We start from the raw sequence: 15,836 nt of genomic DNA on the forward strand, positions 1-15,836 counted from the left end.
GCCTGAAACTTTATCGTAGGAGGGCGGACTACGCGCAGAGAAGAGGGAGTGGAGAAAGTATCAACGCTTTTTTTTTTTTTTTTAAATGCTGCTTTCCGCAGCAGAAATTCCGTCCAGAAAAGCACACCACACAGTTTTTAAGCAGCGTATCCGACCTGTGGAACCCGGCCTTAGTGTCCCTTTAAGGAACATTGCTTAACTAATGTGTGGAGTTTCTTTCAAATAATATAAATTATATAAGAAGCTCAGACAGCAACCATGGATATCTGTATGTATTCCATAATGTTCTTTCATTTCTCCTACATAGCTTATGGTTGTTTCAAGGTTAACCCTTTCACGACCAGGGGTTATTGATACCCCTGTGACCAGTTGAAATTTTCCATTTCTGATATGCGCTTCTTTAAATGATAATATCTTTGCAACCGCTTTGGATATGACAACTATTTGAACTTTCATTTTCTAGATTAGTTTAATTAATTCCATGTTTTAAATTTATATATATATATATATATATATATATATATACACACACATATATATAAAGATATAAACATACATGCATAAATACATACAAACACTGTTGGCTACATTCACACGACAGTGAAAAAAAATGGCCATTAAAAATTTATCAACTGTCAGTTTTTCATGGCCATTATGCATCAGTGTGTCTCCAAATTTTCATCCATTTCCAGTCCGTCTGTCCGTTATTAATGGCCCTTTGTCATCAGTTTGCCATCCGTTTTTCATGGCCGTTAAAAAAACTGATGGATTTAATTTGTTGGTTTTATTGTCCAAACCCCCTGAAAACACCACAGTGCCACTGTGCCCACTGTAGATTGTGCCCACATAGTGCCACAGTGCCCACTGCAGATAGTGCCACAGTGCCCACATATAAAGTGACATAGTGCCCACATATAAAGTGCCAGTGCCACAGGGCCCATGTAGATAGTACAACAGTGTCATCTGTAGATAGTCACACCCCCTTATATTACCACAGTGCCTATGTAGATAGCACCACACCCATGTAGATAGCACCAACCCCCTTTGTAGATAGCACAAACCCCCACAGTAGGTAGCAACCCACCGTTGTAGAAATCACTGCCCCCGTAAATTACCCCCCCCCTGTAAATAGCACCTCCATGTAGATAGCACCCCCACATGTAGATAGCACCCCTTGTAGATAGCGGTACCCCTGTAGATAGCGGCACTGTAGCTCCCTGTAGGAGCTGAATCCCTCTGGCCGGGTATTTCACTCCTAGAGGGAGCCCCTGATGTCTCTGTCCATATGGATGTAGCCACTTTAACTTGATTCTGATAACTTACTGCAGCGTGATATCACACAACAAAAGCCATTGAAAAGCCATTGAAAAAGTCAAGATAAGGGATCTTGCCACTGTTTATTTAATGCATTAAAAGTCAAGGTAAAGAAGGCTACATCTGTATATGGACAGTGATGCCAGGTCTTCTACAGTAGCAGAATCCCCTGACCAGAGCGTCAGCCAGGGATTCCGCTCTGGCAGGGGATTCCAGAGGCAGCCACTGACGTCACTGTCCATATATGGACCGTAACGCCAGGGGCTTCTCCAGTAGCGGAATTTCCTGGACAGAGCATCGGCCGGGGATTCCGCTCTGGTAGGGGATTCCAGTGGTGGCCACTGATGTCACTGTCCATATATGGACAGTAACGCCAGGGGCTTCTCCAGTAGCAGAATTCCATGGCCAGAGCATCGGCCGGGGATTCTGCTCCTTCAAGGAGCTATAGCGGCGCTATCTGGAGGGTGAGTGCCATCTGGGGGGCGCTATCTGCAGGGGGTGCTATCTTCAGGGGGGGTCAGAGGGAGATAGGAGTTTTCGCGATGCACTGGCCGGAGACTCCACATTTGAAAGCCCGACATCACTGTCCATATATGGACAGTAATGTCAAGGGCTTTACCTGGGCTTAGTGCTCAAAGTACCACTGTGTGAGGGGAATCCTCGGCTAGGATCAGTTTTTACAAGGATTGATTCATAAAAAACGGCCGGTAAAAACTCATTCCATTGACAAAACGACCCAAAATAGGACATTTTCTATCTTTTGACGGCCAGTTTTCATGGGCCGTTAAAAAACGCTGTGTGGATACACCCTTAGAACTCTATTGTTCTGAAAACGGCCGTGTGACGGCCGTTACACAAACGGCCGTCGCATGGCCGTTTTTCACTGTCATGTGAATGTAGCCTTAGCCTTCTTCACTCTCCACTCACAGAGGATCCAGGAGAGAGAAGAAGACTAAAGAGTTAAGACAAAACTTTCAGTACCATATCTGCCCAGATAATGAGCACACTGGCTCCGTTATTTCTGGGCAGAAGCCGTGGACGGAGGGAGAAGGAGTGGGGGAGGTACAGACACATGGGGAGAATGCATTGACAGAGAGATAAGTGCAGACTGCTTCATTGTGAGCAGAGCTGCACTTGTAAGTTTAGTTTCATAAAAAAACACGTTTGTATTATAAAACTAAGTCAAGGTGGTGTCGGCACTTGTAGAGAGAGCCGACATATAGATTAGTGCAGAGCTGCTCACGCTGAAGCAACTTCTGCACTCATTAAAACCCGATGCACGCTGCAAACGTCTATATAACTGCACGGGGTATCGGCAGTTAGAACGTATATGCCGTATGGCAGTCATGAAGGGTTTAAAGAATAAATAATAAAAATATTGTGTAATGTAGAGGAATAAAAACCGTTTATACAAAATGGATGTCTTCTGACATATGCTACTATTGTATTACTGTGCCACAAAGAAAAAAACACACAAATGGAGTCATCGGTAGTACAGTATATCCAATAATGTTAAAGGTCCATATATTCACATTAGGTAATGTTTACACATAGCAGATATTTTGCAGATATTTCTAAGACGTTAAATCCGTTCCATACTTCTTAATGGGGCTGTTTTTGCAGCATGTGCATGAGTGTTTACAAACCCCATCTAACCCCTTTCAATTGGACAGTTGTCAAAATTTCTGCAAAACATCTGAGAACATACATGTTTGGTGCTAACTACTATAGAAAAATGCTGTTATGAAATGACTTATACTGTATGTGTAGATGGGCCTAAAGAAACAAAGGATATTGGATTTCCTATATCGGTACAAGCTTTCTAAAAATTTGCTTACAACAAACATATGAATATGTCAGTACTAAAATATACATTAGGTTATTATAAACTAAACTTTATAATATTTTAAATCAATTTTACTGAGCTAATAAGTATATATATCGTAATTATGGGGTAATTAGCAATACATTTACAGCTATACTTTGAAGGGATTTTTTTGTAAATCTGGCTCTTTACTTTCCATTTTATGTTACAGTTCTATCTTAGTCATTCCACTTGTCAATTTATATAGTTTTATCTATACTTTCCTCCAGTAAATGGCCTGAGTTTTATAGTTTGGCCTTGCTTACATATTAATTGTATCTAATCAAATCCTAAGCAGTACATCCAGTAAGAACAATAATTCTGCAAAGCATCTAAATAATTAAAATCATAATCAATAACATCTGCTTTAATAATAATAAAAAAACTATCAGCCATATTTTTTTAAAAATTAGAGCATCTCTTTTTTTAAATGTATTAATACATTGAAAACATGCATACATCATTTGCAAACTTGCATTAGACAACTTAATTAGCTATTCCATATAGCAGTAAAGTAAAGGTTTGGTGCAGTAAAATAATGGGATCTAGTCCTGTTTCTAGTATCTTATTGGTTGATAATGGGAATTTGCTAATTTTACACAGGGTGAGCAACAAATACTGAAGAGAAGATAAAATAAGTGATAATCTGCTTAATATGGTAATGTTGCATCCTAAATATAGGTCAAATCAAATTACTGAATATGTAAGACAACTGTAGCAAGGTAATGGCAATAATACTAGTGGTTACATATAATGTAATTCCGTAATACAGGTATATAATGGAATACTACATTGTAAACCAACAAGCAAATACTTTATATCACATACAGTAAGATACATCAAGCAACCTACGTAGGTCAGATGAAAATTACCTGCCAATATCACAATATCTAAGACATTATATAATCCGCTATACATGTTTAGCGCACATTACTTAACTACTGAATGCACATATTTAGGTCCTAAAAAAATCTGGCACAATTGCAGATAGATACAGTATATCCCAATATTGATAGATACAGTATATCCCAATATGTCATGTAAAGCTTGCCTTTGCTCTTACATCATTGTTAACAGTTACCTGCACACAAAATGATGCATGGAAGACATAATTCTTGTCTTCCTTGCTCAAACCTCCCAACATCTGAAAAGAAAATTGCACGTTAATAAAAGGGAATTCAGGGAAAAAATTGGACTATTGAGAGGTATTGCCAGGGGTGGGATTCAGCCAGTTCTGTACGGTTCTGGCAATTCGGTTATCAAAATTACCAGTGGATTGTAGATCAGGAGAGAAGAAACCCAACAAGGCTGCAGGGGCTGCAATTTGTAATGGTATCCACTGCTCGGCCCATGAACTAACTGCTCATCCCAACGTGGTGCGGTGTGCTTGATTCTTGTCTATCTATCCCTGCAGTATACATGTGGCTGGGCTCAATGCTTCCTGCAGTTTAATACCAAAGGGCCCTGTCTATCACCTCCAGCTGGCACTAGTTGTGGATATCCTAGTCTCCTGTCATGAGCTCCTCTCCTCAAGCTCTGCGTGTCAACTTCTGCCCCCACTGTTTCCCATGCCTTCTTACCCCTTCTTTCTCCGCTGGAGCCGGCAGTGTTAGTTTACCACAGAGCCACATGAGGTGCACAGTTTTCTGCCCTTCACCCTGTTATGAATGAGATGGGACAGCTAGAAAATGCCCCATTAAGGTATATGTTTCTATATATATATATATATAAGTATGTATTTACACACAATATGTGTGCACGTGTATTTTGGTTTATATGTGTATGTATGTGTGCCTGTTTCTGTAGATACTTTGTATATGTATGTATATGTGTGTGTGTGTGTATAAACAATGATCAGCAATAACATTAACCCCTTAATGACATGCAACATACATGTACGTGGAAGTTATAAAAGGAAAGTATGGAACGGGCTCACGGGCTGAGCTTGCTCCACACTCACCTGGGTGTCAGCTGTATGATACAGCTGACACATCACTGCAATGGGTGGAACCAAGGATCACTTTGATTTCACCTGTTCTATCACTTAGATGCCCCAACATCCCTTTGCCCCCCCCCCCCTGTGAAGCGATCGCTGAGTGCCGAGGGTTGTCATGGCAGTCTGGGGGTCTAATGAAGGCCCCCAAGTCTGTCTTCTTTTTGCTCCTTTTGTTATGGCAGCCTGGGGGCCTAGTCAGCCATCTTTGTGCTCCTATTAAGCCCTGCCTTTACTGTGCTGTATTTACAAATGTCTGTGGAATTTGATTACTGCACAGTCAGATTTTACAGAATTCTGTGTGTACGATGTGACTGTTAAGTGAGCACAGGGCCGGCTCCAGGTTTATGTGTGCCCTTGGGCAACACAGACTTAGTGGGCCCCTTTGTGGGGGAACTCACAGCGGCAGTAAAATGGCAGAAAACTTCACTCTGTGCCCTCATATAGACGTTAGGTCCTGTTTATGCCGCCATATAGAAGTTAGGCAACCAGTTTGTACCCCCATAAATTTACTGCCCTCTGTAGATCCTGCCACTTAGCCCCCCTCCCAGGTAGTGCCACACAGCCCCCCTTCCAGGTAGTGCCACACAGCCCCCTCCCAGGTAGTGCTACACAGCCCCCCTCCAAGGTAGTGTCACACGGCCCCCTCCTCCCAGGTAGTGTCACACAGCCCCCTCCTCCCTGGTAGTGCCACACAGCCCCCCTCCATTGTAGTGCCGCAACCCCAGAGCCATAGTTCCAGGCAGAGCACTACTAGCACTCTGCCTGGGACTCCTGCTCTGCTCCTGACATCACTGTCCATATATGGACAGTGATGTCCGGAGCAGAGCTGAAGTCCCGGGCAGAGCGCTAGTAAAGGCTCTGCTTCGGTACTCCAGCTCTGGGGAAGCCCCTGACATCACTGTCCATATACGGCTAGTGATGTCAGGGGCAACCCCAGAGCCAAAGTCCCGGACAGACCGCTACTAGCACTCTGCCTGGGATACTGCTCTGCTCCTGACAACACTGTCCATATATTCGCTGGGTGCTGATGCCGGCCCTGAGTGAGCAGATAACAGACTAGTAGATTCTGGGAGACGGAATCTACCCCATACAAAAGTATCATAGAGCACGTGGAGCAAATGCAAGACTGTATTTCTACAATAATGCCACTTAACATTTGCAGAAGGGGCAATGGGCTCAAAGCAGAATTTACAATGGGTTTGCAAGAGTTAAGAATTTCAGTGATAGAGTCCTTATCTACCCACTGTAGAAAGTTAATTCTTAGCCAAGTGTCCATTCCCCTATGAGGTTGTGGAAAAGGTTGATGAAGTAAACGACAAAATTCACCAAGTAGTCGGAAGGAAGACTTGTTTTCAAATTTATCATGACAGGGAATCCTTGGTGGCCTAAAATACTCTGAAAGGTAATTTGCCACAAACTTAACAAACACCATATAAAAACTGATCCCAGAATAAAAGTAAATCTTAAGCCATAACAAAATCCAGAGGCAAGAAGGGAGGCGGTGTCATCTGAAGTTAAACATATGCTTGACCTAGGTGTAATCAAAGAGTCTAGAAGCGAGTGGGCCAGCCCAATTATCCTCATTCCGAAACCAAATGGTACTTGCAGGTTTCTTAATGACTTAAAATTGAATGCGGTTACAAAATTTGATGCATATCCAAATCACAGGGTGAATAAATCATTTGAGAGGTTGGGTAAAGCAAGATATGTAGCAACGCTTGATCTTACAAAGGGTCACTGGCAAATTTGTTAACAGATGAGGCTAAAGAAAAGACCGCCTTTTCAACCCCAGTTGAGTTTTTCCAGTATGAAGTCATGCTGTTTGCATTGCATGGAGCCCCTGCTACTTTTAAAAAGTTAATAGACTTGATAGTACGGCCACATTGTGACTATGCAGCTGCTTACCTGGATGATGTGATCATTTTTCGTTTTGGTTGGAAAAAACACTCTGCAAAGTTCAGTCCGTACTGGATTTCATAAGTGATATATGCCTCAGATAAAACCCTGAGAAATGCTCATTGGTGTTAGAGGAATTCATAAAAGTTGGGTACATCATTGGCAGAGGGTTACTCAAGCTACAGGTTAACAAAACTGAGGCAGTACAGAACTGGCCTAGGCGTCTGACAAAGAAACAGATCAGGGCCATTCTCTGCATCACTGGCTAATATCGTAGGTGTCTGCCAAATTTGACCTCAATTCCAACTCAGTCCATTCACTGACTTGACAAAATGTGGGAAGCCAGTAATGGTAACGTCGACCCCAGAGGCAGAAAAGGCTTTACAAAGCTTAAAGTCTGCTCTATGCCAACAGCCAGTTCTCATTACCCCTGATTTTAGGAATACGTTTCTGGTCCAAATACCTAAAGATTTGAGTCTGACACACCAAAGGTTAATTGAAACGATATAAATTTATTGAGTCAATTATAAAAAACAAACACATTAAAAACATAGAGATGATTGCCACAATGCAGATAGACAACCAGATAATACAGTACAGAAAATGGCGCTGCATAGAGAAAGAGGGACAGAACTATGTAATACATAGCACATTACACCTATGTATATATGTTTCAAAGTATGAAGGAGTAAGAGAACTTACTCGCCCTTTATAAATTAGACTATATTTGAAAAGTAATTTCAGCAGCCAAATGTATATGAACATAGGGTGGTTCAATGATGGATACAATAATGGTATATACACCATGTATAGCCTCTACATAATGCACAGGAGATCTTGCCCATAACAATAGTGGATAAATTAACAATGGTGTATACACACCATATGTAAAGATCTATACAATGCACAAGAAGGTCTCTTACCCATATCAAGAACCACCGTATCTGGCGTCAGCCCCGACGAGCCTTTCGGCCCGGAAGCCTTTGTCTGGGGGACCTTCGTCAGGGCACATTATACTGTATGGGGTCTGCTATGGGGGCATTATACTGTATGGGGGCATTATACTGTGTGGGCAGCTAATGAGGGCATTATACTGTGTGGGGGCAGCTATGAGGGGCATTATACTGTATGGGGCTGCTATGGAGAGCATTATACTGTATGGGGGCATTCTAATGTATGTGGCAGCTATGGAGGCATTATACTGTATGGGGCTGCTATGGGGGCATTATACTTTATGGGGGCATTATACTGTGTGGGGGCCGCTATGAAGGGCATTATACTGTGTGGGGGCAGCTATGAGGGGCATTATACTGTATGGGGTCTGCTATTGGGGGTATTATACTGTATGGGGGCATTATACTGTGGGGGGGTAGCTATGGGAGCATTATACTGTGGGGGTAGCTATGGAAGCATTATACTGTATGGGTAACTATGGGGAGCATTATACTGTATGGGGGCAGCTACGGGGAGCATTATACTGTATAGGGGCAGCTAATGGGGGGCATTATACTGTTGGGGCAGCTCTGGGGGGAATTATACTGGAGGGACTGTTGGGCAAGGCAGCTGGCCATAGGCGCGGCAGGGGTCTTGTGGTGTTGGGGAGGGGTAGGGGGGGCCCAAGCTGAATTCTTGCACCAGGGCCCATGAGCCTTTAGCTACGCCCCTGCTGAGGTATGCCCTAAACACCTGCCTGTGTACAACCAGTACACAGGCTAATGTAATGGCATATAGATATGTGCCAGTACATTACAGTTAGAAAATGAAAATCAAAATTAAAAATCCCATGTATCCAATAGTATCCACAAGGAACCACTAGTAAAGGACTTTTAATTAGCTATAGCAGCTACTGGTGGGATTGGAAAGAGGTACTGTAGGTGTGGGAAGACTAGTAGTAACATCAGACCTTGGTGCCCTAATCTGTTGCTAGTGTTAGACAGCAATATAGGGCAAAGTAGTAAGATTCAGACAGCAATCGAGTATACAAGTTTTACTGTTATATACTAAAGCTATTTGTTTGGCGTTCCTATTAATATATGGTACATTTTCAGTATTTTAAATGTTTTATTTGATGTGGTAGAATAAGACACTTTAATACAAATTTGACTATATCGCATGCCGCATACATGACTATGGCCCTGGTAAGGAACTTGTTGTTAAAATGGCAAAAAAGAGCAATACCGTTTTTTTTTTACAATAAGATGCACCGGATCATAAGACTTATTTAAAGGAATGAAAAAACATTTGTTTACTGTACCTTTGGGCCACATTTATTTGATATTGTTCAGACACAGTAACATGCCAGAATACCATAACACCTACAGTGCCGCATCACATTACTAGCTACAGTGCCCCATCACATTACCAGCTACAATGCCCATCATGCTGCTAGCCACATTGCCCCATCAAATTTGCAAGCCACTGTGCCCCATCACATTTGCCAGCCACTGTGGCTTCATATTGCGAAAAACAGTGCCCCATCATATTTGCCAGCCTCAGTGTCCCATCACATTTGCCAGACACAGTGCCCTTTAGTTATCAAGTATAGCCTTGACGTACACCCCCTTTAATGAGCTTACCAGCCAGAAGAAGTGGCAGAGGCAGGAGATACTGGGTATGGATCTGCTCCATGTCAGCACAAAGTGGAGGGGTGCTTCCTGGCTGCATAAAACATTACAGCAAAATATTTTTAAGGCTATGAGGCATATACTTTCAGTCATTTGAGTGGTACTGTATATTATACTATCGGTTTACATGTAATGGGCTTTACCAGTTTTTAACCTCTTGTTCTTTTTATGTGGCATACAACCAAATGTTTGGTATTATGTAAATATAATTGCAATATAACGTGAGATACAGATACTTATATCAAACTCTGTTGTCTTTGGTAAATGTATTTCAATGTATTTATTCTATCAGTGCTAATAATAAAATTGTTATTTTCAATTATGATAACATTTTTAGATTGTGTGTGCCCTTTTACATAACCTTTTCTGATGAGTCACTGACATTGAGTTATCACTTTTCCATTAACTCACACAGACAATCCATTGAAATCAAATAACTATGTTCAATTGTGTGACCCCTTTCATTTTATTTAAATTGTTTTTAATATTAATAAGCTGTCAGAGGGATCTAAGATATATATGTCTCCGTATTTTTATCATAATGGGATTTCAAGTCTACCACTATGGGTACATTGCATGATTTGACAGACTCATTTTGTTTGTGCGGTAAGCATGGATTTTGCCCCATCAGAACTGGCCTCAAGCAAAAACTTATGTACTAGAGGTTTTTATTTACATGAATTTGCATTTCCCTATCTAGTTTCCCAGGTTTTCGCTTCTGCACATGAACTGTAGTCACAGTTTACATCAGTAAGTATTTGTATTTATCTCCAGTCATGCTCTACTAGCCAGCAGGAAAATTACCTTCACTCTCTCAGGCTCTAATAATAACCCATTAGATTAATTCTCTCAAGACTTCAAACTGACCAGTGAATTTATTAAATCTGAGAATGTACATAGAAAATAATTATAGTTATTTGTAAAATAACTAGCCAGAGAAACACATACAATATTCATTTTTATGCGAAATGTAGGGACTGATTATAATTTACAGTAATAATGGGAAAGAAGACAAATGCGAAGATTTTGAGTTTCTCATCTATCTAGACAATATGTTCATGTGAAATGCTGTGCTTTCATTCACAGGTTGTAAATATTATACCATATATATTTAGTGCTACACAAAAATTGCTATAAGCTTCATTGAATTTATTAATTTGCTACATACACTATTAAATAATAGGCATGCAGTTACATGTTGCGCTATGAACTAAAATAATTTCTACTAACTTACCAAAGTGATCTATAAGGTGCAAGCCCGGTGTATAGCTAGGGATGGGCTTGAAAGGCATGTGCTCTTGGTACTTAGTATGAAAGCTGATGCACAGACACAGGAAGAATGGAAATCACTGGAGTAGGACTGGAGTTTTCTTAAAACATAACTTTTATTGTTATTATTTCTTAAAAATAGGTTTACACAAAACTTGAACAGACTTACAATTTGTGTTGCAATAGATCGGAGATAATTTTTTTCCCATTATCATAGAATTCAATGTCGATTTTCAGGGTTTAAAGAACATGCTCCATAAATCTTGATTAAAACATCATCCCATATGTCACCTTATATAAGCTGATAAAACTTCTGGGGTAGTCAACCCGCCTACCTGTTCCATAGCTTAGTGGGATTAACGTGGAGTGGATCCTCAGCAAAGGAGACTGGGAAACCACTTTTGAATACTTACATCTTTTACTCGTGCTGGTATAGACACCTGTTCAAGCGATGACACAGACACCTATACCAGCACGAGTAAAACATGTGCTAAAAATCCCTCTTGCCACTGCAAGACCACGAAAATGGTAATAATACCTCCAGCAGAATGAATACGTTTTATAGATTGGCTGCTTGGCCAATTCTCCCCTGATGAATTTGGGCCACAAGGAAACTCATCGGGAGAAAAGGTGATCTCTAAATAATCAAAAGAGGTTTCAATGATTAACCCATTGCGACCTAGTTTGGGCCTTAACCACTTACCAAAATCCGTCGTATATATACGGCAGAAGCAGAGAGAGAAAGTATGAAGCAGGCTCATGGGCTGAGCCTGCTCCATAACTTGCATGTGCTGCCTGTATAAAAGAGCTGAGACTTCACTGCAATGAGCAGGATCCCGCATGTTTAACCCCTTAAATGTTGCAGTCAATAGCAACCGCGGTATCTAAGTTGTTCGAAAGAGGGGGACAGCCCCCTCCGACGTCCCATAGCTTCCATGCCGGCGATTCGATTGCGGGATGATGATGGTTGTCATGGCCTAAAGAAGTCCCCCAGATCTGCCATCTTTCTGTTCCTATTGAGCCCTTCCAGAGGCAGGACTTCATGGGAGTCGGTAAAAATCATGGCTACATTAGTATTGCAGTAAACTGTATCGTGCACATGATGCAATGATGGTACAAGTCCCCTAGGGGGGAAAGTTAAATACAGTAAAATAAAGTTTATAAAAATGTTAAAAGTAAAAGAAAAAATGTTTCCCCAATTTTCCCCAATTGCTTTGTAAAGAAAAAAATAATTAACATAACTGGTATTACTGTGTCTGTAAAAGACTGAACTTTGAGGGTATGTTCACACACAAACTCAAAAACGTCTGAAAATACGGAGCTGTTTTCAAGGGAAAACAGCTCCTGATTTTCAGACGTTTTTTAAGCCACTCGTTTTTTTATGCCCGTTTCTGGAGCTGTTTCCAATAGAGTCTATGAAAAACTGATCCAAAAACGTCCCAAGAAGTGACCTGCACTTCTCATAGAAATTAATGCACGGCCCGTGATTTGCGGGCGGCTCGCAGGTGACACTCCACGGCCGTCCGAGCCGCAAATCACGGCCGTGCACACCACTACCATCGTGTGCATGAGGCCTTAGGGTATGTACCACTAGTAAGAGCGTACATACCATAGAGACAACCCATGCAGCTTATATAGAGCCTGTGAGACGTAGGGGCCTAAGTCAGACCAACTCTGTATCTATTTCCTACAGACTGTATGCACTTGTATGGGGCCATCCTCTACAGAGGATGTACCTTGGGGTAGCTGGAAGAGCATGTGCCCTGGGTGTTGGGTGCAAGGAGGGACACCAATTAGCCACTATAATTTGGACAGGGTCATTCGATTCAGGGTTAGGGAAGAAAACAATAAATTGATGTGAAAATAAGGCAACAACATTCAGCCCTGTCCCTATATAGTGGGGAAAGCATATGCCTCAAGCCTTGCCACATCGCATGCTAAAGAAACAATCTGTCTCTCTGACATTTTTAACTACTACTTATATCTGGCTACTGACTTAAAAAATACTCTATGTAACCAAACTTAATTTAGATGCATAATTTAAATCAGGCTAAAGAGAAGTTTCTGATTGTAGTGTTTTCCGACTTATCAGTATGATGTGGCAGATGGTCACGTGTGTGGGAAATCAGGCCTGTTCCTTCAAAAACAGGTCTTAGTTCCCAGGGCCCAACCAACGTGATGTTGTGGCTAGTATTATTTGTATGTCTGAACATTTTATAATTTGGAAACTTGTTTATCAGCAGAGAACAAAAAATCAGTGAAGATAAAAGTTAGGTTACAATATGAAACCATGGACTGCCACATTTAACTGGCACACTACGGTGTGGTGGGCGGTATTTTCTCAATTTTGCCTTAGGCACAAGAAAAGCTCGTCCCATCCATCTCTGTTTACAATGCAGTATATTATATAGAGGCATACTACAAAAAAATCTATAAAAGATAATGAATCACAGCCTAAGATCAAGATAATTAAGATAATATAAAACAATACCGAAGAGAAATAAAAGGAAACACATAGACTGTTTTAGCCTGTCACATTTTGGCAAGAGTATCTAATATGACAGAATACTCATCCCAGCTTACACCTTTCCAAGCTAGCATCTGGCATGATTATAATTATTATGGTTTATAACACTTACTGGATATCTTCCAGTTATTAGCTTGTATGGAAAAACAAAAGCCTTTTTTGAAGCATTAGACATTTATTTACAAAATAGCTCATTAATATGTATGCCAATATCCTTGAATCTCACATACAAGAACATTGAGATTTTGCATTGAAATAAAGTAACAACAATAACAAAACTGAGTTTTGGAAGTTATTCAACAATAACTTTTTACAAAAAATAAAATTAGAACTTGTGAATATGACGTCCTTAGTTTTCAGACAAATGTTATGTTAGAATAAATATCCAAGGGGGAAACGTCTTTGTGCGTTTGTTTATATTGCTCACTATTTCTGACATTTCATCAATTGTTATTGAATACTTGAGTAAGGAAAAAAAGCCATGCAGCAACAAGATATAATGTCCCACAGACTATAAATTGAGCAGATGCTTTTCAGTCAAGGATATGGACGATAAAGCTCTGTTTGCTATTCAGAACTAATTTCCCAAAGGTAGCAGAAAACACAGTAAAGGGCATTGACAAGGGGTTTGCCTTTCTCTCATCAAATACATTGGCCTGCAAATTTTGTCCCAATGGCAACTTATTTAGTTCCCATTTTTGACTGGAACGTTTTAAAAACTTCATTGACAAATATATATTTTGCATAGCTGTCCTATAAAGTGTTCTCGTGCTTTTCATTTTAATTTGGGTTATTATTGCCTTCCTCCAGCAAGCATTCATAGATTTATTCTTGAATTACTGTTTACTTTCACACAAATTCCCTTACATTTTTGCTTGTACTTAGAAAAGTATTTAGATTTTTAAGGGGTTTTAAATTTGGTAGAACATTTTGGTTTAACATGTTATAGAACAAGGTTAAGTCAACTACAACTTCTAGAAGGAGGTAAGTGTCAATACAATCCCCTCTCCCTAGTTGAATATTTGAAAAGATGTACTAATCTAATACTTCCAGCTCTAGAACTTGTCATTCTCCCCTTTAATATACAGATTGTGTCCGCAACCTGCACCCCAAACACTCCTTGGGGGCACACTTTGATCACAGACCTGCTGTCATAGATGCATTGGAGGAGAACATTGTCTCCTCAAATGCATTTATGATGGCAGGTCTGCCTACACCTGTGAAGGAATTACCGCTGCCTGGCACACAAGGTCCTGACAGTGTTGTATGTGGAGCTGCATACAAGGTCCTGATAATTAGGACGTTGTGTACAATGACGTCTGGATGTGAGAGGACCAGGGAGCGGTAAGTATGTACATATATATATATGTATATATATATATATATATATATATATATATATATACTTTGTCTGGCCTGGGGTCTGAATGAATTGAGGAATCTGGTCAGGGGTCTTTATTAGTTTTGGGGTATGGAGTGCAAATTCATTTTAGGGGTCTGATCTGTGGCTTAATTTAATTTTAGTGGTAGGTATTAATTTAGCATTCTAGTCTGGGGTCTGAATTTCATTTCAGTGTCTGGTTTGGGGTCTGAAGTCATTTAGGGGTTTGGTCTAGGGTTTCAATTCATTTAGGGTTCTGATCGATTTATTATTCTGCTTACACATAAAAACTATTTGTTGTGGGGGTACTGTGATGTATTTGCATATCCCTTGTTTTTTTGTTGTTTTGAAAAAATTAATAGGCAGGGGATCCCCAAGGTAAGAATTATTTTCAGGGCTCCCCATAGCTAAAGAATTTGGGAATCACTGCCTCAGACGCTGGTTGGATTTCTTGTGTTGTCAGTATAAGAGGGATCGCTCAATTGTAGGATTAGATGTTTATTAACATTGTCTCTTTCAAAGTAATCAAAGATAACTCCGGTATAGTAGAGTACGTGTATACACAAATTATGAATGAATATTTTATGTCTTATTTTGCCGCATAAAATTTTGGAGTAGAATTTGCAGGTTGGTTAAGTATTTCCTTTATCATGGAATGACTGTGTGGTTGGTGCCTTAATGTATCATTAACTGCATGAAGGCATTGCAACAGTATTGAGAAATTTATTATTCTTAGATTTGGCAGACATAAAGAATTTTTAGTTGGGGAAAAAAACTTTAATATAGAACACAAAAGTGGAAATTAATTTAAAAATATAAAAGTGAGTGAGGAAGTGGAGTGTGTCTTAAACTACAAAATTTTTATGACAACTTCATTTCAAAGAAAACTAAAGAATCAGTTACCTTTTTTCTCCATGAAATGTATTGAAAGATCTTTGTCACTTGCATTGAGGCAGAAGTGGTTT

The sequence above is a fragment of the Rhinoderma darwinii genome, chromosome 1 (assembly GCF_050947455.1).
Source record: "Rhinoderma darwinii isolate aRhiDar2 chromosome 1, aRhiDar2.hap1, whole genome shotgun sequence".
NCBI lineage: Eukaryota > Metazoa > Chordata > Amphibia > Anura > Rhinodermatidae > Rhinoderma > Rhinoderma darwinii.